This window comes from Myotis brandtii, unplaced genomic scaffold (assembly GCF_000412655.1).
Source record: "Myotis brandtii unplaced genomic scaffold, ASM41265v1 scaffold475, whole genome shotgun sequence".
In the NCBI taxonomy this organism is placed as follows: Eukaryota; Metazoa; Chordata; class Mammalia; order Chiroptera; family Vespertilionidae; genus Myotis; species Myotis brandtii.
In genome coordinates this window covers 2,841,413-2,868,187 of record NW_005368148.1, presented here as the reverse complement: position 1 = coordinate 2,868,187, position 26,775 = coordinate 2,841,413, and the positions used below count along the sequence as shown (strand labels likewise).

The 26,775-nt window shown below is 41.2% G+C and overlaps 1 protein-coding gene and 1 pseudogene across 7 annotated transcripts in view; one reads left to right on the top strand and one right to left on the bottom strand.

The window, feature by feature from the left end:
- SGMS1 (sphingomyelin synthase 1) overlaps positions 1-26,775 on the top strand; it is a 230,517-nt gene that overhangs the window by 146,627 nt on the left and 57,115 nt on the right. The window contains exon 1 of one of the 7 annotated variants that reach the window (XM_014547475.1): positions 1-78. The exons of the other annotated variants lie outside the window; for them this stretch is intronic. The gene's annotated coding sequence lies outside the window, so the exon portion shown is untranslated. The remainder of the gene's footprint in view (positions 79-26,775) is intronic. 7 annotated transcript variants of the gene reach the window in all.
- Positions 1-26,775, bottom strand: part of LOC102238596 — a 137,644-nt pseudogene that overhangs the window by 101,452 nt on the left and 9,417 nt on the right.

Here is a 26,775-nt window from a genome sequence, read left to right as displayed (position 1 = left end):
ACCGGCGTGCGGGAGCGGCGCGGCAACTCAGTGCCCCGGGAACTTTGCAGGAGACTTTGCCTCCAGCCTGGAGAGCCCGTGTAAGTGTTGCTCCGCCTGGGATGCGGTGCTTCATTAAAATGCTGTCTGGGGCCGGCGAAGCGCGGACAGACGGCAGGATCGGTTCAGAGCGGGGGAAACAGCCTTTCTTGCCTGGCAGAAAACACCCACTAACGCGATCCTTGCCTTTCCCTCCACTGTGGCGAAGGAAAGGGAATCCTGGTTGGAACTGGATCTCGCTTTGATGATAAAATGGGCAGGAGCCGTTGACCCCTGAGACCGCTCACAGGGTAGTTGGTGAAACAGTGGCAGCATATAGGCGGGCTGCATCTGTGCTCCAAACCCTGCGGGTGCTTTTGAGAGCCAGGGATCAGGCGGTGGTTTGGGTTAGGGGTGATCGAGCTCTCCTAATGGAGTTTTTTTGAGGGAGTGGGGTTGTATTTACAGTTTATTACTAAGTTTGGGGGAAATACTCCCTTTCTCAAACTCCAGTCCCTGTACTAAGTAACATTAAAGGTCTTCCAGCCAACTCCTTTGGCTGGTTGGGAGCTTAGCCGGTGAGTGAGATCTTTGCTCGGTGCCAGAGGGAAGCACGTGCTCCCGCGTTGTGGAGTGAGCGTGTTTACTCCACAGCTATGCTTTCTATTTATTGTGGCCAGATAATTGCTCTGTGGAATTTGTGGAGAGGAATACACTGAGAAGAGTGCATAGCATTTATTTTTATTTTTATTTTCCCCGATTTGTGTTTGCCATCTGGAGTTGTTATCTACGTTGTACCCCAATGGGAACCCTCTAATGTGGTATGTTCCCAGTCTACTCGTAGCCTGTTGAGTTGATTATCACTTTTATCTCTTGTTATGGTCTTCACTTTGAGGTTTGTTTTGTCAGATATAAGTATTGCTACCCCAGCTTTTTTTCATTTCCATTTGTCTGATAGATATTTTTCCATACCTTCACTTTCAGTCTGTGTGAGTCCCTTGTTCTGAGGTGGGTCTCCTGTAGACAGCATATATATATGGTTCATGTTTTCTTATCCATTCATTCACTTGATGTCTTTTGATTGGAGCATTTAATCCATTTACGTTTAATGTTATTGATAGGTACTTGTTTGTAGCCATTTCTGTGTTTTATGCCTGTGTTCCTTCCCCCCTTTCTATTTCTTCTTTTTACAGCATTCCCTTTAGCATTTCTTGCATTGCTGGCTTGGTAGTGATAAACTCCCTTTGATTATCACTTTTAAATTGATGTAGAAATAAAGTCGGTGAGCTTCTTTTAAAAAATCTGCTTTTTATGTAAGAAATTAGTCAGCAGTGCATAGAGATGTGTATCCTGCAAGTACATTGTTTTCTTGCAAGAGGATGGGGAGGAGGGCAGCAGAGAAGCAGAATCTGTGATTATTGCAGTTTTGCCAAAGACATACACAGTGCAACAGACACATCACCATCAGAAACACTGACTGCTGGAGAGGCAGGTGGAAGGCATCCCGGTGGCATAAAGGATGACAGGAACTTATGATGCTATCGTTATACTTCATTTATGAAGATATAGACTGGTACAGTAGACAGGCTCTCTAACAGAAAGAAAGAGCAAAGTTCTTTGCAACTGACTTTGTCAGGTCTGTGAAGGAAGCCTCTCCAGATATCAGTCACTTCTAAATGGGATCATTAAAATAATTTGTTAGAATTTTAAATTATTTACACATTGAACTAATACTAATACTGTTTCCCAGCTCATAGGCTAATTAGAAGTTCAGTTGCTTTGAGTTTAACGAATTAAGTGGCTCTGAGTGAGAGGTAACAACTTGGGATCCCCTTTCTTTTGAGAAACAGCCTGTGATGTTGAGAGAAATGGCCTAATTCCACAGGGGTAGTTGGAAAGCCCCCTCAGGTGGTAGAATGGGAATCTATTTTATTAAATCTGGAAATGTCTAAAATCTAAAGGGATAATTAAATTTGGATTTTGACTCACTCCAATGGGTGTAAGAGAACCAGACATTTAAAGAGCCCGCTTTTATCAGAGACTGAGATGCTTTGTACCCTCTGCCTCATTAAATTTCACAATAATGCTGGAAGGTCTAGAGGTATTATTATCTCTGCTTTATAGTTCAAGAAACAACCTGGGCAAGGTTACATAATCCGCTCCAAATTTCACAGCTAGTTAATTTCATTTACACTAGAAGTTAGCATTCAAGGTTTGTAATTTTTCCCCGGTGGCTCCCATTGCTCCTAACAAAATAGTGTTGATCTTCCTGTGTGAAATAATCCAGGGGAAGTTCTAAGCTCAAAGCAGATTTTGAAGTGATTTTAAAAGCTCCTCATTGCCCCCGTGCCAAAGTGTCAAAGTCCAAGGAATAATGCATTTGCTGGGAAGCCTGTGGTTTTCAAATATTAACTAAGCAAGCCCTATTCTTGGTGAACCTGTTAATATATGTGGCTGCCTCGTAGCTGCTGATTCCGAGTGACTTTCTCCTTTGTTCCTGGAGCTCTTTTAGTTCTGGACGTGCCTGTTCGTCCTGCTCCTCGCAAAGTGCAACTCGGGTGTTCTCTGCTTGTAAACCAAGCAGCTGGGTCCATGACTTCCAGTAGGAAATTCTCTGTGTGTCGCTGTGTGCAATGTTTTAAAATCTCTGTTAGCACGTCGGTTCGTGTTGAACCTGCTTGTTTAGAATGGTGAGGTTATGAAAGGTGGGCTATGAGTGCTGAAGCTTTTCTCATTAAACGGAAGTGGAAAGTCTCAGTGTGTCTCACCAGGGGCAGCCAGTTCTGAGATCATCTGCTGGGTCATCTGTTGGGACGTCATCATAAACAATGCCACCTCCCCAGAGGACCGTGGACTACATACAGCATCTATTCCAGGACCGGGGATTGCTCACAGCCCCACCTCCTTAGTCTCGCCATCTATTTGACAGGAGCACCCACCCTTCCCAAGCACAGCAAGGATGTCCTGGGCTCCTCCTCAAACCTCTCCAAATCCTAGCTGCTTTAAGTGCCTCGAGTTCTTGAGGATGTTGAAAGAACATGCCAATGTGATAATAAAACCACTTGGGGTTAATCTTGTGAAAATCACGGAGAGGAGGAACTATGCCAAACAACTTGATTTTCAAAACTAGGGGAGATGGTACATTCCAAGCTTTCGATTCAGAGCTTGTGTTGGTGTCTAGCAGAATTATAAGTCATATTTTTTAAAAGATGGGTAGGGATCACCTAGAAGAGGTGGTGATGATCAGTATTTAGCATCACTCATCTCCAATTGACCTCATTTCTTTTTTGAGCGTTACTGGGCAAGTATATCAACATTGCTGTAGATCTGACATGCCTGCTTAAACAAAACATTTGACGGAGTGCTTTGTGTTCTTAACTCAAGATGGACAAATGTGGGTCGGACAGCAATATCTATAATAATAAAAGCGTAATATGCTAATTAGACCAGACGTCCTTCCAGACAAAGCCAGGGCTGTGAGGGAAGCCCGGGTCCTGGGTGCCTGCCAGCGGCCAGAGGGAAGCTGGGGTCCCGGGTGCCAGCGGCCGGAGGAAAGCCCAGGTCCTGGGTGCCAGAGGGAAGCCGGTGCCCACAGCCGGGGGATGGAAGGCCTACTTTTGCACGAATTTTGTGCATAGGGCCTCTAGTAGGTAGATATGTGGGCTTGCATCTGGTTATACGCAACAGGGCTGATGAGTAGAGTGATGTCAGACTTGACCGAGGTGCCTTGAGGAGGGCCCTGATGCAGCTGGGGAAAAACTCACGCATTGTAGAGATGGACTATTCAGAACCAATGCTGACAATCTCACAGTTCTTAGAAGCACTGAGAACAGGGGCTTTGGCGCCTGACCTTGGGCAAGTTGTTTGTTCTCTGTGACTCAGTCTCTTCATTCATCACATGCAGATAATAACACCTATGTCATAGGCTGTTGAAAATGTTGAAGGATTAAATTAGGTAACCCATATGAAGTGCTTAAAAACCGAGCCTGGCGGTACATTGCTTGTGTTGGATGTTAGTCTTTTGTTGCTCCTGCTTTTACAACTTGAGGCAGTATTGTGCACAGTTCTGGGTTTGTGTTTAAAAGTGTGTCCAGCCGAGGTAATCGGGTTTTGGAGAGGGTGTAGAAACTGAACAGTGGTTGAAGACACTAGGGATGTATACCTCAGTGTAAAAGTCGAGAGAGGCAGTACTAACAGTGCTTTGTCTTAAGGAGCTCTAGCTTGGTACAATAAATATCACCACTGAGCTAGGATTTAGCAGAGCTCTTTCCTGATATCAGTACATTCTTTAACCAGTTATGTGACCTTAGGCAATTAGCTTAGCTCAGTGGTTCACAGGGTATGAATTTATCCCTCAGGGGACATTAGGCAATGTCCAGACACAGTTTTGATTGCACAATTGGGGTAGGAAGGTGTGCTATTAACATTTCATGGGTAGAGGCCAGGGATGCCAACATCCTGCAGCGCATAGGACAGCCCCACAAGAAAAATTGTCCTGTCCGAATGTCAATAGTGCTGAGGTCCAGAGCCCCTGGCTTACCTCTTCAGTATCTGTGTTTCTGTTTGTGAAATTTGAATACTAATCTTTGCTTTGGCAATATCACAAAGTAGCTTCAAGGGTATATTTATGAAAGGGCCTTGGAGAGTTAATGTATCCTTAAGTCTGCAGCTGTATATAGCATATACATTTTATCAGCAGCAGCACAGTAAATATCATTTACTCCATCCCCTGGAGAAATATATTACAGTGGTTTGAGTCAGATAACCCTGTAATTGAATCTCAGCCCTATTGATTTAACCTGCGGTGTGATTTGGGGCAAGTCTCTTGATCGGTGAAAACCCAATCCCTGTTTCATAGAGTTTGGGGATGATAAATAAGGTATAGATTTAAATCTCATAGCAGCCTTTAGGTATAGTCATAAGCAATTGTTTTTTAATCTAACTTTTTTTTTTTTGCTAATGGGATTGAGTGGTGCTTATTAAAATATAAGATTTGGAAACAGGATGAGTAAAGAAATTAGATTTTAGCAGCTAAAAGAAAACAAAAAGACTTCTCTTCCGAATTTAAGACAGGGAAATATCTTTGGAAGTATTATTTTGGCTTGTAGGGAAGAACCATAACCTACTTTATACTGATCTGGAACTGGCCAAGAATATAACGTATGTTTGTGAATGCTCCACAATAGAAACTTGCAAAGTTTAGCGGTGAGCTTAAGTCGGTAAGCAGGATACCGAGCCCGTGTATGTGCGGATATGTCAGCTCTACAGTTTTTGTGATTTCCTGTACCCTCTCCGCCTCTCCCTAAAGATAGAGCAAAACTCCCATGCGATTGCTTTTTGCATCACCTCCACTCGTGTCACCTGTGGCACTGGGATTCTGGAGACCAATCACGAGTCCCACTGTTTTGTCGCCACTGTGGTAACCGGTGGCAGTACGTAGCATATCCATTATCCATCAGGTCAGGTGGAAGGTAATGTGTTTAACTTACGAGTGTGATTTTTTTAAATGATAGGGCTTGGATAGGAGGATCCCTGAGTGTGCACACCCACCACTGTCTGCTTTGTAAAGGCGGAGCATTTTTGCAGCTCTGGTCATCTTCCAAGGAGGTAGCAGCAGTAAGAGACCCAGCAATGAAAAGTTCCCTGGCTTATTAGGAAGAGACTAGTATCCAGGTTGGGGAATTGAAGTTAGTGATTTTTTTAAAGGGAGGTTACTCTTAATTTTCCTTCTCAAGGTCCCTAGTGCATTTGAACTGGATTGAATAAATCACACGTAAACACGTGGCTTGAGCTCTCAAATGCAGCAGGTGTTACTGCCCCTTACTCCCAGCAGCTTGCCTGTCTGTGGGCACCTGGAGATCTTCCCTCCTGGAGCAGTGGAGAGAGCTCTTGGCTGCCTCACACCACTAGAGTGGTGGCAGCCCCAAGGTGAAGTTTAGCAATCATAACCTAAGTGGCACATGGAGTGGAAATGATTTGGGGTTATCAGAACATACTTCTGAGAAATTTATAACACAGACTAAGCTTGTTAGTGCTTGAAGGCCTTCAATAGCATAACCTTCAAGTTTACTTAACTCTCCTAATTGTGCAGAGAACAGAAGCTTATGTTCCAGACACTCATGATCTTAAGCTGCCCTTGAGTTGCAGGGTAAACAATATTGGAAAAAAAATTCAGTGATTCTAAAGGGAATCCTGAACTGGATACACAAAATTGCATACTTCTGTAGGATCAGAAGGCAAGAGTTTATATTCAAGCCAAGCCAAAGTCAGGTTAACAATAAACCAAGAGATAACAGACAGAAGACAATTTTAGATGGTGCTGGTGACCACAATTCTCAAGGCCTGATGGATGATCTCTCCACTTTAGGTGTAACCCATCACTGATTTCTCAGATGTGGGTGGGGCCAGACAATTCCATGAGTTTCTGAAAGTATTGATGAAAGTATTTGAAGGCTGATTACATATTTGCTAGGCTCCTCAGCTTGGTGAAATTCTGTGATATTGTATACCAAAATCACAAGTTCTAGACTTGTGCTGAATCAGCAAATTATGATCTCTCCACTTTAGGTGTAACCCATCACTGATTTCTCAGATGTGGGTGGGGCCAGACAATTCCATGAGTTTCTGAAAGTATTGATGAAAGTATTTGAAGGCTGATTACATATTTGCTAGGCTCCTCAGCTTGGTGAAATTCTGTGATATTGTATACCAAAATCACAAGTTCTAGACTTGTGCTGAATCAGCAAATTTAAGGATAGATATTTTTTTTTTTTTTTTGCGTTTTGAAACTGGAGTCTCACCAAAAGGCCCACACACATTTTATACATAGAAGAAACAAAGAGATTTAAAATGTCAAGACCCTAGCAGATTTGGCTCAGTGGCTAGAGCATCAACCTACAGACCAAAGGGTCCTGGGTTCGATTCTGTTCAAGGGCACATATCTCGGTAGCAGGCTCCTCCCTGGCCCAGGGCTTGTGCAGGAGGCAACCAATCGATGTGTTTCTCTCACATCTATGTTTCTCTCTGTCTTTCCCTCTCTCTTCCACTCTCCCCCCCAAAAAAATCAATGGAAAAATATCCTTGGGTGAGGATTAACAAAACAAACAAATAAAATGTCAAGGTAGAGTGGAACATATATGTCTGATTACTTATATCATAAGTCTTAGCTTAAAAAATAGTTTATTGATTGTTTTAGAAAGAGAGGAAGAGAGAAACAATTGATGTGAGAACCAACATAGATGGCTGCCTCCTGTACGCCCCCTGCGGGGCATGGAGCCCACAACCCCAGGCATGTGTCCTTGACGATGTATCAAACTGGCAACCTCCTAGTGCATGGGATGACACCCAACCAGCTGAGCCACAGTGGCCAGGGCTGCTAGCTTGTATTTTTAAAAGAGTTTACGCTTAGTATTTAATGAATTCTTTAATATACTTCTTTCAATATAGGTTGTGGGTGTAGTTTTTTTTTTAAGAGGTCCCCCCCACCTTCCCTGAAATTCCTAAAGCCTTCATGTCCCTGTGGAGTTATTAGCTCCTACCATTAAGTGCGGTATGTGTGTACCAACCTGAGGACCAACAGGCAGATCTCTTTCCCTTTCTGAGTTGGAAAAAAATACCAGACTCCAAAAGAAACTATAAAATGCGTGTGATGAATGGATCACAGCAAAGACAGACAAAATAAGTAAAGATTAAATCGTTTCTAGGGTAGAATTATAACTTGGTTAAAGGTACTAACATGTTTGTCTGAAAGGGAATTTGTTTGAAGAAGAATTTAGAAAGTGGAACTTGGAGGCTGGAGTGGGAGACCAAGTTTGAGAGGTCAATCTGGCCTGTCTACAGGAGAGGGTACCCTGCCCCTAGCATAGCATGAACAGGCCTCTGTATGGATCTTAGCCCTGTGGTGGGGCTGTCTGTGGCTTTGAAATCCAACTGTTAAGTTCCAAACCTCAGAGTATGGCTTTACTCTAGTCCAGGGGTGGGCAAACTTTTTGACTCGAGGGCCACAATGGGTTCTTAAACTGGACTGGAGGGCCGGAACAAAAGCATGGATGGAGTGTTTGTGTGAACTAATATAAATTCAAAGTAAACATCATTACATAAAAGGGTACGGGCTTTTTTTTTTTTAGTTTTATTCATTTCAAACGGGCCGTATCCGGCCCGCGGCCCTAGTTTGCCCAGGGCTGCTCTAGTCACTGAATACCGCTGAGCCCACTTTAACCTCACAATGCAGTGTGAAGCCACACAGGAATCCACAAAATGTATCTCTGTTCCATGCCCACTATGCATCCTTCTGATTGTAATTTGGGCTCCTTGTGTAATTATGCTTTGGGGAGACACATGATAAGCAGATACCAGCATCCGATCTACATGATGGTTTATTTTTCTCACAAGATACTAAATCAGCTTTTTTACTTTACTATCACCATGAATGTGGTTAGTGTGAACCCTCTTCTGATCATCATATTTACGAATCTCTAAGATTAAGGACCAGCCTTGGACTGTGGAATCCACCAGCAGCCCACTCCTTACTCCCCAGGGTTGTCTTTTCTACTTGACTTGCAACATAATAGTGCGATGACCATAATACTAGTGTCTTTTTTTTTTTTGTACGAAAAATGTTGAGAAGAGAAATGAGTGTTACTGCGTGCCTAGTCACGCTGAAAATGTGGTGTTCTGTTCTGTGAGTGACTGGTGTAAACATGAGTAAAACTAGAATACATTGTTATAGTTACAATTAAAAGGCTCACTAATTCCTACTTTGCTAGTTAGCAAATCCTATAATTCTCACTTAAATTGCATATATTATCAAACAACTGCAGAAGTTTACAATCAAAGCTGTTCATAGTCAAAATTTCACAGAAATTTTTACTGTGGTTTTGTACTGCTAAGATTCTTGTGGATTTATAAAGTACTAGAGGTCCAGTGCAGGAAATTTGTGTGTGTGTGTGTGTGTGTGTGTGTGTGTCGGGGGGAGGGGGAGGGGTCCTTCAGCCCGGCCTGCACTCTCTCCAATCTGGGACATCCCTCTTGCAATCTGGGACCGCTGGCTCCTAACCACTCGACTGCCTGCCTGCCTGATTGCCCCTAACCACCTCTGCCTGTCGGCCTGATGCCCTTAACTGCTTGCCTGCTGGCCTGATTGTCCCTAACTGCCTCTACATGCTGGCCTGATCACCCCCTAATTGCTCCCCCCTGCCGGCCTGATTGCCCCTAACTGCCCCCCTCCCCCGCTGGCCTGATAGCCATTAACTGCCCCCCCACACCAGCCTGATCGCCCCCAACTGCCCTCCCCTGCCGGCCTGATCTCCCCCTAACTGCCTGCTCCCCCGCACTGGCCTGATCTCGCCCCTAACTGCTTGCTCCCCCTCGCTGTGCCTGATCTCACCCCAGCTGCTTGCTCCCCTGCTGGCCTGATTGCCCCTAACTGCTTGCTCCCCTGCTGGCTTGACTGCTTCTAACCACCTTTGCCTCGGCCCCCACCACCATGTCTTTGACCGGAAGGAAGTCAGACGTCTGGAAGATGTCTGGTTGACCCAATCTAATTAGCATATTACCCTTTTATTAGTATAGATGCTTTTCTTTGGTTCTTAGAATAATATGCACAAGTCTTTTGGGCCTTTGGGTTCATAAGCTGTGGTACTTTTAAACTTTATTCCTGTAAAATTGTCCTTTTAATATTCTTTATATTCTCATCAATATACTGAAACGGCTTTCTACAGTTATCTACTGTGGGTAGTGATTTTTGTCCTGTTGAACAATTGTTTGATAAATATCAGTCTAGGGACCTAGGCCAGTCACTTTCTTAAATCCTTAGCATTTACTTCTAGGAGCAAATTTCTTAGGAGAATCAGTGCCTGCTGTCAGGTACTTTGATATGTCCTTGTAAAGGTCAGAAATGTGAAATTCAATCTTTCTAGCCCAGACACTAGTCATCGTCAGTCTCAAAGGGAAGGTCTTTCACAGTTTCAGCAGTGCCTGAATCACTAGAAGTCAGTTGTGTGTTAACCACACAGGCCCAGTCAGAAGGGGAAAGAGAGGAAGGAGTGGGCTGCCACAGTTCCTAGGGCAGCCGAGGATTGTTTCCACTGGGTGGAGGATAGGGAAACAAAGCAAGAGGGTGCCTCCCTTACTGGATTGATACCTCTCCTCAGTCTCCATTTTCTCCACACTTCTTCACTATCAAGCTACTATGTCCAAGGCCCTTTATTCTCTGAAAATTTATTAACAAAATTCTCTGAGAAATTATATGTCTGTATGGGCAGGGGTCAGGTAGGCTAGGGGTTGTTAGGGTTGATACTTCTATGCTTCCCTCTATACCCCTGCCAGAGCACACAGAAACACCACCAGTAGCAGAAGGCCTTCCCTACAATAGATGACCATATGCTAGACTTTTGCTGTCCAATACTGTAGTCACTAGCCACAGACAGCTATTAAAATTAATTTAAATTGAAATTTAATATAATTAAAGATTCCATTTCTTAATCACACTAACCACATTCAAGTGTTCAATAGCCACACATGTCCCTAGTGGCTGCCATGCTGGACAGAGAAGACACAGAACATTTCCATCCTCTCATTTGGGGAAGATGATTCATCTTTTAAAAAACACAAACAGATGTTAAGCCCTGGCTGGTGTGCTCAGTGGTTAGAGCATCAGCCCATGGACCCAGTCAAGGGCGCATACTGGGTTGCAGATTTGATCCCTGGCCCCAGTTGGGGCGTGTGTGGGAGGCATCCAATCAATGTGTCTCTCTTACATTGATGTTTCTCTCTCTCCCTCCCTTCTACTCTCTCTAAAAATCAATGAAAAAATATCTTTGGTTGAGGATTAAAAAAAAAAGATGATAAGACATTGAATCCATTTCCCACAAATTCCTATGTAAACCAGAATGTTTCTGGAGTTTAATGTTGGCTCTTTTAGGCCTAACGAAGGTAAATTATTGGAAAATTTTAGGTTTCCTCAAGTTTAAACTTTGGATTCTAGCAGAGTATGACAGACTGGGAGAGTAGCCATAGTGATTCATCAGCACGTGTGCAGCCTTTATATTATAACTGGTTAGTCAGGGCCTAGTAGCCAAAAAAGAGGGGGCTTTGTGAAGTTACTTCCACAGGTGATGGTGCGGCAGGGAGCCCAGCAAGGCACCTTGATAACCCCAGAGATCACCCCAGCAGGAAGTCATTACCAGCCTCTGGCAGGAGGGACAGATGGAGGAGGCTGTCAGGGCAAATGGGAGGTGAAGCCACAAAGGAGATCCAGATGTCAGTCCAGAGGAAGGTGAGAAAGTTCCCAGCAACTTCTCCGTTCCTTCTGCCTGCAGGTTTCTGCCAGTGGTGCCTGTGATAATGCAGAGCAGAGGTAGAGACGAGAAGGGGTGATCGGTGGGCCTGTTGACGTAGCTGGTACCTTTTCAGCTGACACCTCTTACATATAAGGGAAACTCCTCATGCCGCCCTCTCTCAGGCCTGCAGTCAGGCACTCTTCATACATCAGTTAGCAATCTGCATGAAATGTGTTTCTCTCCTGTGATCCACTGTATGGCAGAGCGGTTGTAGCCAAGCCGGTAAACTTGCTGAAAACCCACCTTCCAGAAATTGCTGAAAACCCACCCCCCTTGGGGTGCCAGGGAAAGCCGTTCAAGGGGAGATGCCTAACTGGAGACACTCCTCTACAAAACTGTTACAAGACAGGTGCTGGACAGGTGCAGGTGCTTTTGGAGCGCCTCAGAACCAGGAACCACACCTTCTTCCCACAGTGTCTTTCCAGCATCTTCCTCAACAGCAAGTGAAAAAAGAATTTAAGGGGCCCATGTCTATTTTTGCAGATCAGATAGTAAAGGGTGAATGTGTAGCTAGCTGAGAGGCAATAAATTGATAACTGGCATGGAGAGGAAAAATCCCACCCTTCTTCACTGATCTTTGATTTTCTTTCGTCAAGCAGGCATTGTGCATGCTGTGTATATATTTAGGTGGTTCCCATTTTTCTCCCCTCAATGGTACTTCATCATTTCCCGCAGACTTTTAACACTGTGTGGTTTGATTACCTGTATTATCCATAGAGTGACTCATCCCTAAGGGGCTATTGAAGATTCAGTTTCTTGATTTTTATTGTGTCCCTCTTAAACCTTAGATAAACACGTGGATAATCAAGAATTGGACCCCCACTTATGAAATGACATCCAGCTAGATGACATTCCGGGCTTTTTGTTTAATGCCTGTGAAGATATTTAGTACAATCTAGAATTATAATTGTGTGTGAAGTAATTCAATTTTGGATTTTATTCTTTAGACTTTATAAATATTTGCCAGAGGATTTCATAATGCATTGTAGGGTTACGGTTTTATTTTCTTTGAGTGGGTTTTTAATTTAGTTTACTAGTGTATTTTTTGTTGTTGTTGTTGTTGTTGTTTTTTAACTGCTTCCTTGTGAATTTGGAAGAATACTTCTTCCAGAATTGCTTTTTAAAGATATTTCCTTCAGGTTGTTTTCTACATTCCACAGCTTTGAACTGCTAAGATTTCTTTGTGACTTCTTGCTCCCTACCCACCATGCAATGCAACATTTATCCTTTTGTTTAAAACATTGGAAAAAGAGAAATACTCCACCTTGTCCTTGGACCCATATTGATATTTTATCTATCTGCCTTACCTTCTTTTTTCCTACTTCATTTCTTCATTTGTTTTGTTTTTCTCCTTCAGAACTTTTCTGAAAAGTCTTTATCTCATTAAATATATTTAAATTAGATTTTGTTGAAAGAGCATAAACAGAGAGAAGAAAATAGGTTATAATCTTCCATTCAGATAATAACCCATGATGACATTGAAAATAAATTAAAACTGTAGGTACATGATTAACATTCAAATGGTATCAAAAGGTTCAGAAAGAGAGGTAAAAACCTCCCTTCAAATGTAACTATTATTACATTTCTTGTGATTTCTTCCAGGGGCAAAAATTTTTTTGGTAAATAACTGCATCTGTCTGGTTCTCTGCTTTTTAAATTGTTTAATAAAGGGATTACATTTTCTGTAGCCTTTTTCCTTTTTGGTGTGTGCTTTTCCTATTATGTTTTTAGAGATTTTCCCCATCAAAGACACCAATCTTCCTTATTCACTTTAACGTGTATAAGATTTCATTACATGGATGTACAGTAATTGGTTTCACCTTTGCCTTATTTCTGGCTATTTTAGTAATTGCCAGATATTTGGGAAGGAGGAGTTGTGTTGAGCTATTGGATTTATTGCAGTCTGCTTTTTATAAATACTTTTTCCTTTTTTAAAATTCCTTCTTATTTTTTTTAAATTTTTTAAATTTATTTCAGAAAAGGGAAAGGAGGGAGAGAGGGTTAGAAACATCAATGATGAGAGAGAATCAAGTCCTACAGTGGGGATCCAGCCCGCAACCTGGGCATGTGCCCTGACCGGGATCGAATTTGTGACCCTCTGGGTCATAGGTCGATGCTCAACCACTGAGCCACGCTGGCGGGGCTTCTTATTTTTCAGTTACAGTTAACATTCAGCATTATATTAGTTTCAGATGTACAGCATAGTGTTAGACATAACTCCCGAAGCAATTTCCCCCTCACCCCTATTGGTAAATACTTTTGTATAAACATCTTGCTGGTATACCTGTAGGTTAATGTTAAACTCCTAATACCGTAGTGAGATTGCTAGGTTTGAGGATAGAAGCATTTTAAACTCTGATAAACATTATCCACTTACACTCTAGAATGGTTATGCAGATTGATTTTTTTAAAATCAGGGTTGTATCTTTGCCACACTCCCACCAGTACTGCAAATCACCCAGCTTACGACTTTGCCAATCTGATAAGTTACAAATGTTATCTCTGTTTTCACGGGCTTATCTTTATAGGTTTAGGATCCTTGTAGGTTCTTTGGCCATTTGAATTTCTTTCTGTAAACTTGTTCTTGTGTTTTGCTTTGTACTTTCTTCTTCCTCTTCCCTCTCTTCTTTCTATTTCTTCCTCATAGGGTTCTTATCTTTACTAGATTGACTTATATGATCTCATTTTAAATTAGGGAAATCAGGCCGGCTGGTGTTGCTCAGTGGTTGAGCATTGACCCATGAACCAGGAGGTCAGAGTTTGATCCCCCTTCAAGGCAAATGCCTGGGTGGGTTGCAGGCTTGATCCCCAGTAGGGGCATGCAGGAGGCAGCCAATCAGTGATTCTCTCTCATCATTGATGTGTCTATCTCTCTCTTCTCTCTTCCTCTCTGAAATCAATAAAAATATACTTTAAAAAAATTTGGGAAATCAGTCCTATTTCATATGTATTGTAAATATTTTCTCCCATGTTATTTCCAGTCTTTTGATGTTCACTAAAAACATTGTTTTTATTTTGGTGCAAGGGGTATAAAACGTGTGGGGTTTTTTCGTGTTTTTTTAAAGAAATGAAAGCAAGGTGGGGTTGCTTTGTGCTGTTTTTAAGGTCAAGTAGTTGTAGTTTGGGACAGAGGTTATTTCCACTCACCCTCATAGCTCTGGAGACCCCCTGTACCATCTTAGTACAACAAAAATGTCCTTACTCTGAAGGAGTGATAGACCTTGGCATCTTTCCCTTCTGTATTTGCCCAGTTTATTGGGCCTCTTCGTTTTAGAGCCTGTGAGTTTATGAACAGCCATGTCTATAAACATAAGAATTTAGCCACCTGGTGAGGTCATTCCAGGTAACCAGAATCACGGGGAATGCTCACTTCTGTATCCCCAGCACCTAGAACTGTGCCTGAAATGAAATACAGTGTATTGAATGAATGAGTCAAGGAAGAGCAAGAAGTGCTGGAGGGGGAATGGTCAGGAATTGAGAACTTGACTGAAAAGATTGACTTTGGAACGCTTTAGTCAACTACGTGTATCCATGCCTGACAAATACACCATAGAGTCCAGAACATTTCCATTTCTTCTCTTCATAATCCCTATTCAGTTAGCTTCTAGACAGTTGGGTGAGGTCTAAGAGAATAGTGTGCAGTATATGCCTCATGATAAATTTTACAGGATGTTGAATGTGGAAGCAATACACTGGTGTCAAGTGTTAATTGGTTGAATCTCTTCTTGTGTTCCCATAATTCTCTCTCTAGACTGGCCAGTGAGAGATAATTATGTCTGTTTGCTGTGAGTAGAGTGTTATTAAAACTATATAAAAATATATTTTAAAATCTGATTTTAAAATAATGATTAGATCAAGAATAGATTTCTCTCAATTCCTTCATGGACTAAACTTCTCATTTGGACAGTTAAAGTGATTCTGGTTAACAAAAACAGCTAGCTAGATCTATGTAAACTATGACTCAACCTAAATCCAAGGAAAATAGTTGGCTCATTCTTTATTTAAATAAATATCTCCAGAGAAGATTTTAAGGATTCACTAACAATTCAGATAAATTTATATTTATATACATGTCTTATATATAGGCAAAATGATTTGACATACACTGTTGCTCCCTGAAAATTTCAATAAATCTCAATTTCTAGTAGGATGATGGCCTCTTTTTGATAACATTTGACCTGAGATGAGATGTCTAATGGCTTTGTTTATTCTCTTCATAGTTTTATAAAGGCAGTTGATTCGGTTCATTTGAATTTGCTTAAATAAAAGCCTATAGTAGGAAAAATTACATTTATTTTTGAGGAAGTAAATGCTAAACTTTGACTTGTGTTATTGTGCAGTAGCATTCAATGCAAAAATAATCGGATACCAGAACAATAGAGAACCAACCACTGTTTTGAATGATCAGGCACTTATTAAGCATCTACTTCAGTGCAGACTGATGAAACAATTGATGACTGGTGTCATTAATTTGTCTTTTGACCAGACCAATTTATTCTAGTTTGATAATGACAGTTTTCTAAATAGTATACCAAAATGAAAGATAAAGAAGGGTCTTTAAAAATGTCTAGTTCTATCAAAGGAAAGTTCATAAATGATTTTAGCACAGTAGTTTTGGATCACTTTGGACCATCTTGTCTGTGTAGCTTTAGCTTATAAATCAATTTGACAAAATAAGGCTGACAAAAATTCATTTTTGAATTTGTCCTTGACTTTTTGTACAGGAGGATAAATGAATAAGGCAATGGAATCCACTTTGAAAAATTAGTTTCTGAAAGCAGGAGTTTCTGTGGTTTGTTCTGCTCAATGTAGACGGGTCTGTGGGCAAGACCTTGTACCCTGTTGAACACCAGTTGGCTTTGGAGAAACAAAGAAATAAAAAATAAAATGGGATTATCAACTGTGTTCATTGTAAAAAATACATACTTCTAGGAAATTTCAGGAGCTTTTGTGGGATATTTTTGGCCATGTGCTCTAAATTTTTTGGTGGTATATAGGCCTTTTGAAGGAAATACTTTGTAGTTGACATAAAAAGTATGAATTGCTTTAAGAGTGAAATCCGTAGGATTTATGGTGCTTGGGAAAGCAGACTTTGGAAATGGATGATTCTATAGTGGATTCTCGGTGCTGCCACATATGGGTGGACACTCTGAGCCCCAGTTTTCTAAATTTGTAAAAGTGGAGATTAAAATACCTACTTCCAAGAGTTTCAAGAGAAATAGATGAATTTGGTACAAAGTAGTCACTCAACAAATACGTGTCCTTCCTTTAAGAGAGTTTCCAGTATTGTGCAGAGTGCAAGAGTGGCCGTTGGAAAAGATCTTAAGGACGACTGAAGTTTCAAGTTCCTCACACCATAAGGTGTGGGGAAAAGGGTATGGTAGAACTTGCCTTTTCTCAGGAAGGCAGATTTGCTCCGTGTTATTATAATGTGATGGTTAATAATTTTTCACGTGTCAGACCATTGACCCTGGTTTATATTGTTAGGTCCCAAGGTGAGGCCACAAGTCCCATTGAGGTCAATTATGAGGCATAAGTGTTTATTTTGGAGTGTTTGTGTTTCAGGTGTCCTTTGCCCATTGGTCCGGTCACACATGCTAATTATCTCTTGCATTATGAATCCGTCACAGTACGTGGAGCCGAGGCACTTGGGAGCTTTCCACCCAGGTGCCCTCTGCCCTCAGTGCGGCCCACAGGGAGGTTGGTTACATCAGTGTTGGTCATAGGAGTGGCTCTGATAACTGTCCAGACTTCGATTTGTGCCTAATACATTCTGCTCGCATCCTGGCATTGAACATACCTGAGGTCAGGCAGTGCCTGTGTTTTTATACTTCTTTTTCCCACCATAAAAATAAAGTTTCTGTTCGTGTTTTCTTCTCACTAATAAGGTATTGGTATGCACGCTAATGGACATTAACAAAGAATACATATTATGTGCTAGACTCTGTTCTAAGTGCCTTGTGTACATAATATACTTAGTTTTCCTCCCAGGCTATGGTGTAAGTGCTCTTATCCTCGGTTTACAGAGGCAAATGGCAGTAGTATGGAGTGGGTGAGCAATTTGCTCAAGATCTCCCAGCAAATAAACAGAAGAGCCAGGATTTAAATCTGGGCCATCTCTTGACCACTATGCTAACCTTCCTCTCCAATAAGAAAGTTTAGACAGTATAAGAGAACATAAAAATGCCATCTGCCCAGTGACAAATGTTCTCAGCCCTGGGATGCACATACTTCCAATTCTTTTCCTTGAACTTTAATTGAAAACCCTCTTCCTCTCCTATTTGTACTTCCAAGGGCTAAGCATTAGATATAGATCGGTATTTATCTTTCCAAGTATACATGCAAACACACATGTACGTACATAAATAATCCACACACATTTCTCATGTGTCCTACTATATGCATTGTCCTGCTAGGTGTTTCTTCACTCAGTATATCCTGGACATATTTCTCTATATGTTATGTATAATCTAACATTTTTCTAACTGTTTAGTAGGGACTGCACTACTTTCAGAGGATGGTTGAACCATAATTTCTTTAGATGTACCACTTTCATTAATGGACATTTCGATTGATGTCACATTTTCCATGCATTACTTATAATAGGTGCATATACTTTATTGTATGAAAGTCTGATAATTTAATTAATCTTCTTGAAATTCAGGTTATCAGAAGGAACTAGGGTGAACATTCTCAAAATTGAAGATTTTAGCACATCCTTATTTAGTTACTTCCCAGTCCCAGTCCCAATCAAAATGCTTAAATCGAAATGATTACCCTGTCACTTAAAAAACTTTTAGAGTTAATACTTTTCAGCCCAAAACCTCATCTCTTTAAGTGTGCAATTCAGAGATATTCAGTAAATTCACCAAGTTACCAAACCAGCACCATAAACCAGTTTCAGGATATTTTCATCTTGCCAATAAGATCCCTCTTGCCCTCTTATAGTTAATCCCCATTCCCATTCCCACCCCCAGGCAACCACTAACCTACTTTCTGTCTCTATGGATTTGCCTTTTCTGGACATTTCATATAACCTGTCATGTTTAAGAATTTGCTACCCATGAATAATATTTCTTTTCTTATTCTTTTGAATAATTTGGTGCATATAAAACTCCCGGCTAGAAATGTTCATTATGTATACTGGGGCTCAGTACTGTCTTGAGTAATAATATATGTAGTTTTTCTTCTGTCCTGCAGAGATGAATTACCTCTGGTTGTGAAGCTTCCTCAGTAATATTTGCCATATCAAAAGTGAACTGTTAAGTGGTTTCAGCACATTTAGTTCATTTCTTCATGTGGTGGCTTGAGTTTTGGTGGTGATAACAGCACCAGAATGTTACCAACAATTGGATTTCAGTTCAGCAACCTCGGTACTTGAGTTCTAGCTAAGAAAGAATTCAGAGCCAAGGCTCAAATACAAGCAAAAGTTTATTTAGGAAATCACAGAGGTAGAAGTGAGCTGTAGAAAAAATGGGTTCAGCAAACAAGTTACAGAAGCAAAAGAAGGAGTAGGAAAAATTACATTTATTTTTGAGGAAGTAAATGCTAAACTTTGACTTGTGTTATTGTGCAGTAGCATTCAATGCAAAAATAATCGGATACCAGAACAATAGAGAACCAACCACTGTTTTGAATGATCAGGCACTTATTAAGCATCTACTTCAGTGCAGACTGATGAAACAATTGATGACTGGTGTCATTAATTTGTCTTTTGACCAGACCAATTTATTCTAGTTTGATAATGACAGTTTTCTAAATAGTATACCAAAATGAAAGATAAAGAAGGGTCTTTAAAAATGTCTAGTTCTATCAAAGGAAAGTTCATAAATGATTTTAGCACAGTAGTTTTGGATCACTTTGGACCATCTTGTCTGTGTAGCTTTAGCTTATAAATCAATTTGACAAAATAAGGCTGACAAAAATTCATTTTTGAATTTGTCCTTGACTTTTTGTACAGGAGGATAAATGAATAAGGCAATGGAATCCACTTTGAAAAATTAGTTTCTGAAAGCAGGAGTTTCTGTGGTTTGTTCTGCTCAATGTAGACGGGTCTGTGGGCAAGACCTTGTACCCTGTTGAACACCAGTTGGCTTTGGAGAAACAAAGAAATAAAAAATAAAATGGGATTATCAACTGTGTTCATTGTAAAAAATACATACTTCTAGGAAATTTCAGGAGCTTTTGTGGGATATTTTTGGCCATGTGCTCTAAATTTTTTGGTGGTATATAGGCCTTTTGAAGGAAATACTTTGTAGTTGACATAAAAAGTATGAATTGCTTTAAGAGTGAAATCCGTAGGATTTATGGTGCTTGGGAAAGCAGACTTTGGAAATGGATGATTCTATAGTGGATTCTCGGTGCTGCCACATATGGGTGGACACTCTGAGCCCCAGATTTCTAAATTTGTAAAAGTGGAAACTCTACTTCCAAGAGTTTCAAGAGAAATAGATGAATTTGGTACAAAGTAGTCACTCAACAAATACTTGTCCTTCCTTTAAGAGAGTTTCCAGTATTGTGCAGAGTGCAAGGGTGGCCGTTGGAAAAGATCTTAAGGACTACTGAAGTTTCAAGTTCCTCACACCATAAGGTGTGGGGAAAAGGGTATGGTAGAACTTGCCTTTTCTCAGGAAGGCAGACTTGCTCCGTGTTATTATAATATGATGGTTAATAATTTTTCACGTGTCAGACCATTGACCCTGGTTTATATTGTTAGGTCCCAAGGTGAGGCCACAAGTCCCATTGAGGTCAATTATGAGGCATAAGTGTTTATTTTGGAGTGTTTTTGTTTCAGGTGTCCTTTGCCCATTGGTCCGGTCACACATGCTAATTATCTCTTGCATTATGAATCCGTCACAGTACGTGGAGCCGAGGCACTTGGGAGCTTTCCACCCAGGTGCCCTCTGCCCTCAGTGCGGCCCACAGGGAGGTTGGTTACATCAGTGTTGGTCATAGGAGTGGCTCTGATAACTGTCCAGACTTCGATTTGTGCCTAATACATTCTGCTCGCATCCTGGCATTGAACATACCTGAGGTCAGGCAGTGCCTGTGTTTTTATACTTCTTTTTCCCACCATAAAAATAAAGTTTCTGTTCGTGTTTTCTTCTCACTAATAAGGTATTGGTATGTACGCTAATGGACATTAACAAAGAATACATATTATGTGCTAGACTCTGTCCTAAGTGCCTTGCGTACATAATATACTTAGTTTTCCTCCCAGGCTATGGTGTAAGTGCTCTTATTATCCTCGGTTTACAGAGGCAAATGGCAGTAGTATGGAGTCGGTGAGCAATTTGCTCAAGATCTCCCAGCAAATAAACAGAAGAGCCAGGATTTAAATCTGGGCCATCTCTTGACCACTATGCTAACCTTCCTCTCCAATAAGAAAGTTTAGACAGTATAAGAGAACATAAAAATGCCATCTGCCCAGTGACAAATGTTCTCAGCCCTGGGATGCACATACTTCCAATTCTTTTCCTTGAACTTTAATTGAAAACCCTCTTCCTCTCCTATTTGTACTTCCAAGGGCTAAGCATTAGATATAGATCGGTATTTATCTTTCCAAGTATACATGCAAACACACATGTACGTACATAAATAATCCACACACATTTCTCATGTGTCCTACTATATGCATTGTCCTGCTAGGTGTTTCTTCACTCAGTATATCCTGGACATATTTCTCTATATGTTATGTATAATCTAACATTTTTCTAACTGTTTAGTAGGGACTGCACTACTTTCAGAGGATGGTTGAACCATAATTTCTTAGATGTACCACTTTCATTAATGGACATTTCGATTGATGTCACATTTTCCATGCATTACTTATAATAGGTGCATATACTTTATTGTATGAAAGTCTGATAATTTAACTAATCTTCTTGAAATTCAGGTTATCAGAAGGAACTAGGGTGAACATTCTCAAAATTGAAGATTTTAGCACATCCTTATTTAGTTACTTCCCAGTCCCAGTCCCAATCAAAATGCTTAAATCGAAATGATTACCCTGTCACTTAAAAAACTTTTAGAGTTAATACTTTTCAGCCCAAAACCTCATCTCTTTAAGTGTGCAATTCAGAGATATTCAGTAAATTCACCAAGTTACCAAACCAGCACCATAAACCAGTTTCAGGATATTTTCATCTTGCCAATAAGATCCCTCTTGCCCTCTTATAGTTAATCCCCATTCCCATTCCCACCCCCAGGCAACCACTAACCTACTTTCTGTCTCTATGGATTTGCCTTTTCTGGACATTTCATATAACCTGTCATGTTTAAGAATTTGCTACCCATGAATAATATTTCTTTTCTTATTCTTTTGAATAATTTGGTGCATATAAAACTCCCGGCTAGAAATGTTCATTATGTATACTGGGGCTCAGTACTGTCTTGAGTAATAATATATGTAGTTTTTCTTCTGTCCTGCAGAGATGAATTACCTCTGGTTGTGAAGCTTCCTCAGTAATATTTGCCATATCAAAAGTGAACTGTTAAGTGGTTTCAGCACATTTAGTTCATTTCTTCATGTGGTGGCTTGAGTTTTGGTGGTGATAACAGCACCAGAATGTTACCAACAATTGGATTTCAGTTCAGCAACCTCGGTACTTGAGTTCTAGCTAAGAAAGAATTCAGAGCCAAGGCTCAAATACAAGCAAAAGTTTATTTAGGAAATCACAGAGGTAGAAGTGAGCTGTAGAAAAAATGGGTTCAGCAAACAAGTTACAGAAGCAAAAGAAGGGCTCTTGGAGCTTAGGAGAAGGAGAGAAAAGTAAAGGCAATGTGCCTGGGAAGTGGGGGGAGGAGAGGAGGAAAGAAAGGAAAGTGAGCACACTGGGTCCTCAGTCTTGAGGGTATTTATCCGGAGGTCTCTGGGGAGCATCCCAGTAGAATATCCATCAGCTTTGCAGGTGTGCCCTTTCATGGCCCTGGTCTCTACTGATTGGTTGACACCAGGGCAGGGGGCCATTGGTCCTTGCAGCATTATCTGTCTGGTTTTGTTGCTTTTCTGGGCCTGGAGCTAAAACACAACTGAGAACTAGATGTGTTTGATGCAGGTCAGAACCTCATTGTCCTGGGGGCTCAAATACTTAAGAGCTGTTCTCGGATCCCCTTGTTCATTCCTTCATTCCCCCTCAAAGGGGGTGTAACCCACGTGACTAGAACATGCTTGGGGAGTAAAGTTCAGGGGAAGGCCCAACTGTATGACCAGCAATATGAAAGGTCGGAGGGTCTAACCTGCATGGCCAGCACTTTGCTAGGGAAGGAAAGGTTACCCTGGGGAAGAGGTCCTTGTTTTCCCAATTTTGTCTGTTGCTAGGCACCCAGGGCTTTCCACCCTGGTGACCTTCTGTACCTGGGCCATCTGCCTTGCTGCGCTCATGTCTGTCTAACCGCCCACCACAATAGTAATTGGGATTCTTGGTTTAGTTTGGTTGAGAACTAAACATTTGGTGTTTTTACAGAAGATGTGTTACCAAAACACAGCAAGAATTTACCAGAACCTCACCTTTGAGAAGCGATACCAAAAAGTTTTCAGTAGCTTTGGCTGGGTGACTTAGTTGGTTGGAGCATCATCCCCATACACCAAAAGGTTACTGGTTCTGGAGTGCATAAACGAGGCAGCTGATTGATGTTTCTCACTTTGAAGTTTCTGTCTCCCCATTCCTCTCTCTCTGAAATTAATAAAAACATATCCTTAGGTGAGGATTTTTTAAAAATATCGCAGTAATGATATCTTTGGGGTACTAGGTGTTAGCCTCTTATTACAAAGAAAAGTGCAGTTCATTTAGACTGAACAACTCCGTAGTGTTCAAATAATTAAAAAGTTTTCAAAAGTTAAAATTACTATTTTATTGCTTTGATAAACCATTTTGAATTAAAAGCTAGTAATTAAAAAATGTAGGATGATTTTATTTCAATATTTAATATTTCAATATCTGATAGTTCCTCCAAGTCTTTTAGATACCTACTCCCTCCATTTGTAGAGCTGTTAATCTGTCCTTTTCATATGGTCAGCTTTGGGGGTTTCCATTTGAAGTGCATACATATTTCTTGTTAACTATCATTTCAAGTAAATAATTACTATTTTCCAAAGATGTCTACTTTTTACGAAGGTCAGAGAGAGTAGGAAGATAACAGCCCTGCCTCTTTTATTAATGAGGAAATATGCAGTATGATATTAACTGTATTTTAAAACATTTATTAGCATACTACTGCACAGCGTCCAGGAATGGGATCATTTCTGTGTGTAGCCTTTGAAATGTATGTGGTAAGCAGAAGGTATTCCCAAGTCATCTACTGAAGAGAAGTGAAATGATTTAGCATCACAATTCTCAAATGCCACTTTGCCTCCTGAGGCAGATTCTATCGCTCTCAGCCTTTCATGCCCCAGAGCTCATCTGTTCTTAAGGCTTCTTTATGAATCAGTAATTAGCACCTGAGGAGGAGAAAAGCGTTTCTTCTGAGGAAATATCAGACTTATCTTGAATACCTTTGAAACCTGAATGGTTGCTTAGGTAACAGCTGTTACACTTTATCATCTTTGGCAAATGGGAAAGGCAGCTTTCTCAACACATGTTTGTCTTCTGAAGAGAAAGTCAAAGCAATGTGTAGTAGCTGATGCTTATCCAGAAAGGATAACCCCTTTGCACAGAGGCTGAGAGATGTAGACATCTGAATAAACCCAGACACTTTGTTTTTCAGAACTTAAAAATGTTTTTTTCTTTCATGGAAGGGGCGCGAGTTGTGACCAGATGTGTGTGTAGTTGGAATGTTGTTAAGAATAAACGAGCCGTGTTTCCTCTTCTCGCCGTTCTCCTTTGGGCTGGTGTTGGGGCTGTTTCCTTTCATTTCGGAATTAGACCAGGCCAACCATATTTAGTCTTTCCTATGCTCTTCAGCATCTCCGTCTTACACAGTAAGTGCACGTGTAAGGTTCAAGATTCAAGATCCTCCCCTTGGACTGGGGTGGTGATATGAATAGCCACTGACCACCACCCTGCACCCTGCCGGCTACCTGCAGTGTCCTGCCCTGCGGGAGCTCTCATTGAGGTGTGCAGGGAACCTTCACCTCAAGGCTGATAATCTGCTCTTTGCAGAGTGTACTACTTGGATCTCAAAATCTACCAACCACATCAGAGATCTTAGATTAGGATTCACTGTAAGAAATGGGTTGGGAGTATTGATGTAAAGAGAATAAACTGACTGCTTTTTCTTTGCTTTGCTTTTGCTCTTACATTAATTTGGAGTAAATCTATAATAATAATAAAAGCATAATATGCTAATTAGACCAGACGTCCTTCTGGACCACCTTCCGGATGAAACTGGGGCTGCAAGGGAAGCCCAGGTCCCTGGTGCCAATGGGAAGCCAGTGTCGGCAGCCAGGGGAAGAAAGGCCTACTCTTGTATGAATTTCATGCATCAGGCCTCTAGTTTAATAATATAAATCATCCAATGGGTGATCACAGTTGAGTGCCCCATACTTTCAGAACTCCCAAGAGTGTCCTGAGGGGTGGAGGACATATCTTGCAGGTAACATTACCTTGCCCTATACAGCTTTCTTCACAAGAGTGCCATCAAGCTGCTGCTTTGGGGAGTCCTTGAGGGGTGGGGACCCAGCTACTTTTAAGGGAATCTTTCGGTTCTTAAATCAAGGGAGGAAAGATGTAAAAAAATAATGCCGTTTTGGGGGGTTGGGTGGGATTGGATGTGAGAAGGTAGACTACTAAAACAGCCAGGATTTATTGAGCACCTACTGTGTGCCTGTACTGTACTAGGCACTTGATAACTCTTTATCTCATTTAATTCTACGAAGTAGATGGTGTTACCGTATTTGTATGGAGAAGGAAACTGGTTTGGAAGGGTTGTTAACTTTCCCAAATTCATAGGTGGAGTTTAAATGTAGTTTAGCTTCTACTTTGTAACTAGTTAAGACTAACCTGCTCTTTCCTATCTGGTTCCAAAGTAACACTCCTTCCGCAATCTTGATTTTTTTTTTTACTTCCTTTTTATGTATTCTTGAACTGCTGCCTTGTAAGTAGGTGAACATAGATACTCTGAAATGCAAACATCCTAGAGAAGAGAAACTTACCCTATAGTGTGAGCTGACCTTTACCTTGCTTTGCGCAACTCCTAGCTGAACTTACGTGGACTTGAGACAGCGGGGTTGGAAATGTGAGGGCAGAGGAGGAAAGGCAGTGTTTACTGGAGGGTGGGGCTCAGAGCCCCACTCTGTCTGTGGAGCTTAAAGATGTGCAGACTCGGAGGAGCTGGCCATTGAAAGGGGGGTGAGATTTCATCACGGCAAACTCCCCCCTTTCATTTTTGTTCAAGTTCTTTATCAAGGAAAAACGAAAATACATGAGAAGGTGCAGGCCTTGGTTTAGTTCCTTAGAGAAAGTCCTGTCGGGTACAGTTGAGAGCTGTAGTTAGATGATTAATCAGTTAACGGGAAATAAAAAGTGATACATACTCACCACAACCATCTTATTAAATGTAGAGATATTGATGCTCGGAATTGGTCAGTCTTTTGTGCAGTCAGGAATGTGTGTCCTCTGATTTACTTTCCATTGTGTCTTTCTCATGCAAACCCTACTCAGAACACGTCATCCACAATGTCCAGTCTTTATTTCTTTAAAATGGTGCCAGAACATCAGACTTTCACAGAAGCCGAATACTGACTTCATCTAGATTTTAAGTCACATTTTCCTTTCAAAATATTAACATCATCTCCATAGCTAATAATATTAGCTATTCACCTGTGTCAAATGTTTCTAAAGCATTCAATTTAGTTTTATAGAAACAACATTTTTTCATGACTCAAATTTCATTGATTTACCTAACTTTTAATTAAATGACATAACAACAGAAACAAGTGCAACCTATAGAAACATGTTGGGAAGCAACTGTAACTGAGTCTTGACCCTAGCCAGGTGGTTCAGTTGGTTGGCACATCATCCCATACACCAAAAGGTTGTGGGTTCAATTCCTGGTCAAGGCACATACTGAGGTTTTGGGTTCAATCTCTGGTTAGGGTGCATACTAGAGGCAACCAATAGATGTTTCTCTCCCTCCCCCTTCCTCTCTAAAAAAAAAAAATCAATGAAAACATATCCTCCAGTAAGGATTTAAAATAATAATAATAATAATAATCATCATCATCTATATAATAAAAGCCTAAGCGACTGTTATGGCAGGACGACCAGAAAGACCGGTTGCTATGATGCGCACTGACCAACAGGGGGCAAGACGCTCAATGCAGGAGCTGCCCCCTGGTGGTCAGTGCGCTCCCACAGGGGGAGTGCCACTCAGTCAGAAGCCGGGCTCATGGCTGGTGAACACAGCGGTGGTGGCGGGAGCCTCTCCCGCCTCTGTGGCAGTGCTAAGGAGCAGCAAGCTGAGCGGTAAGGAGCAGTGA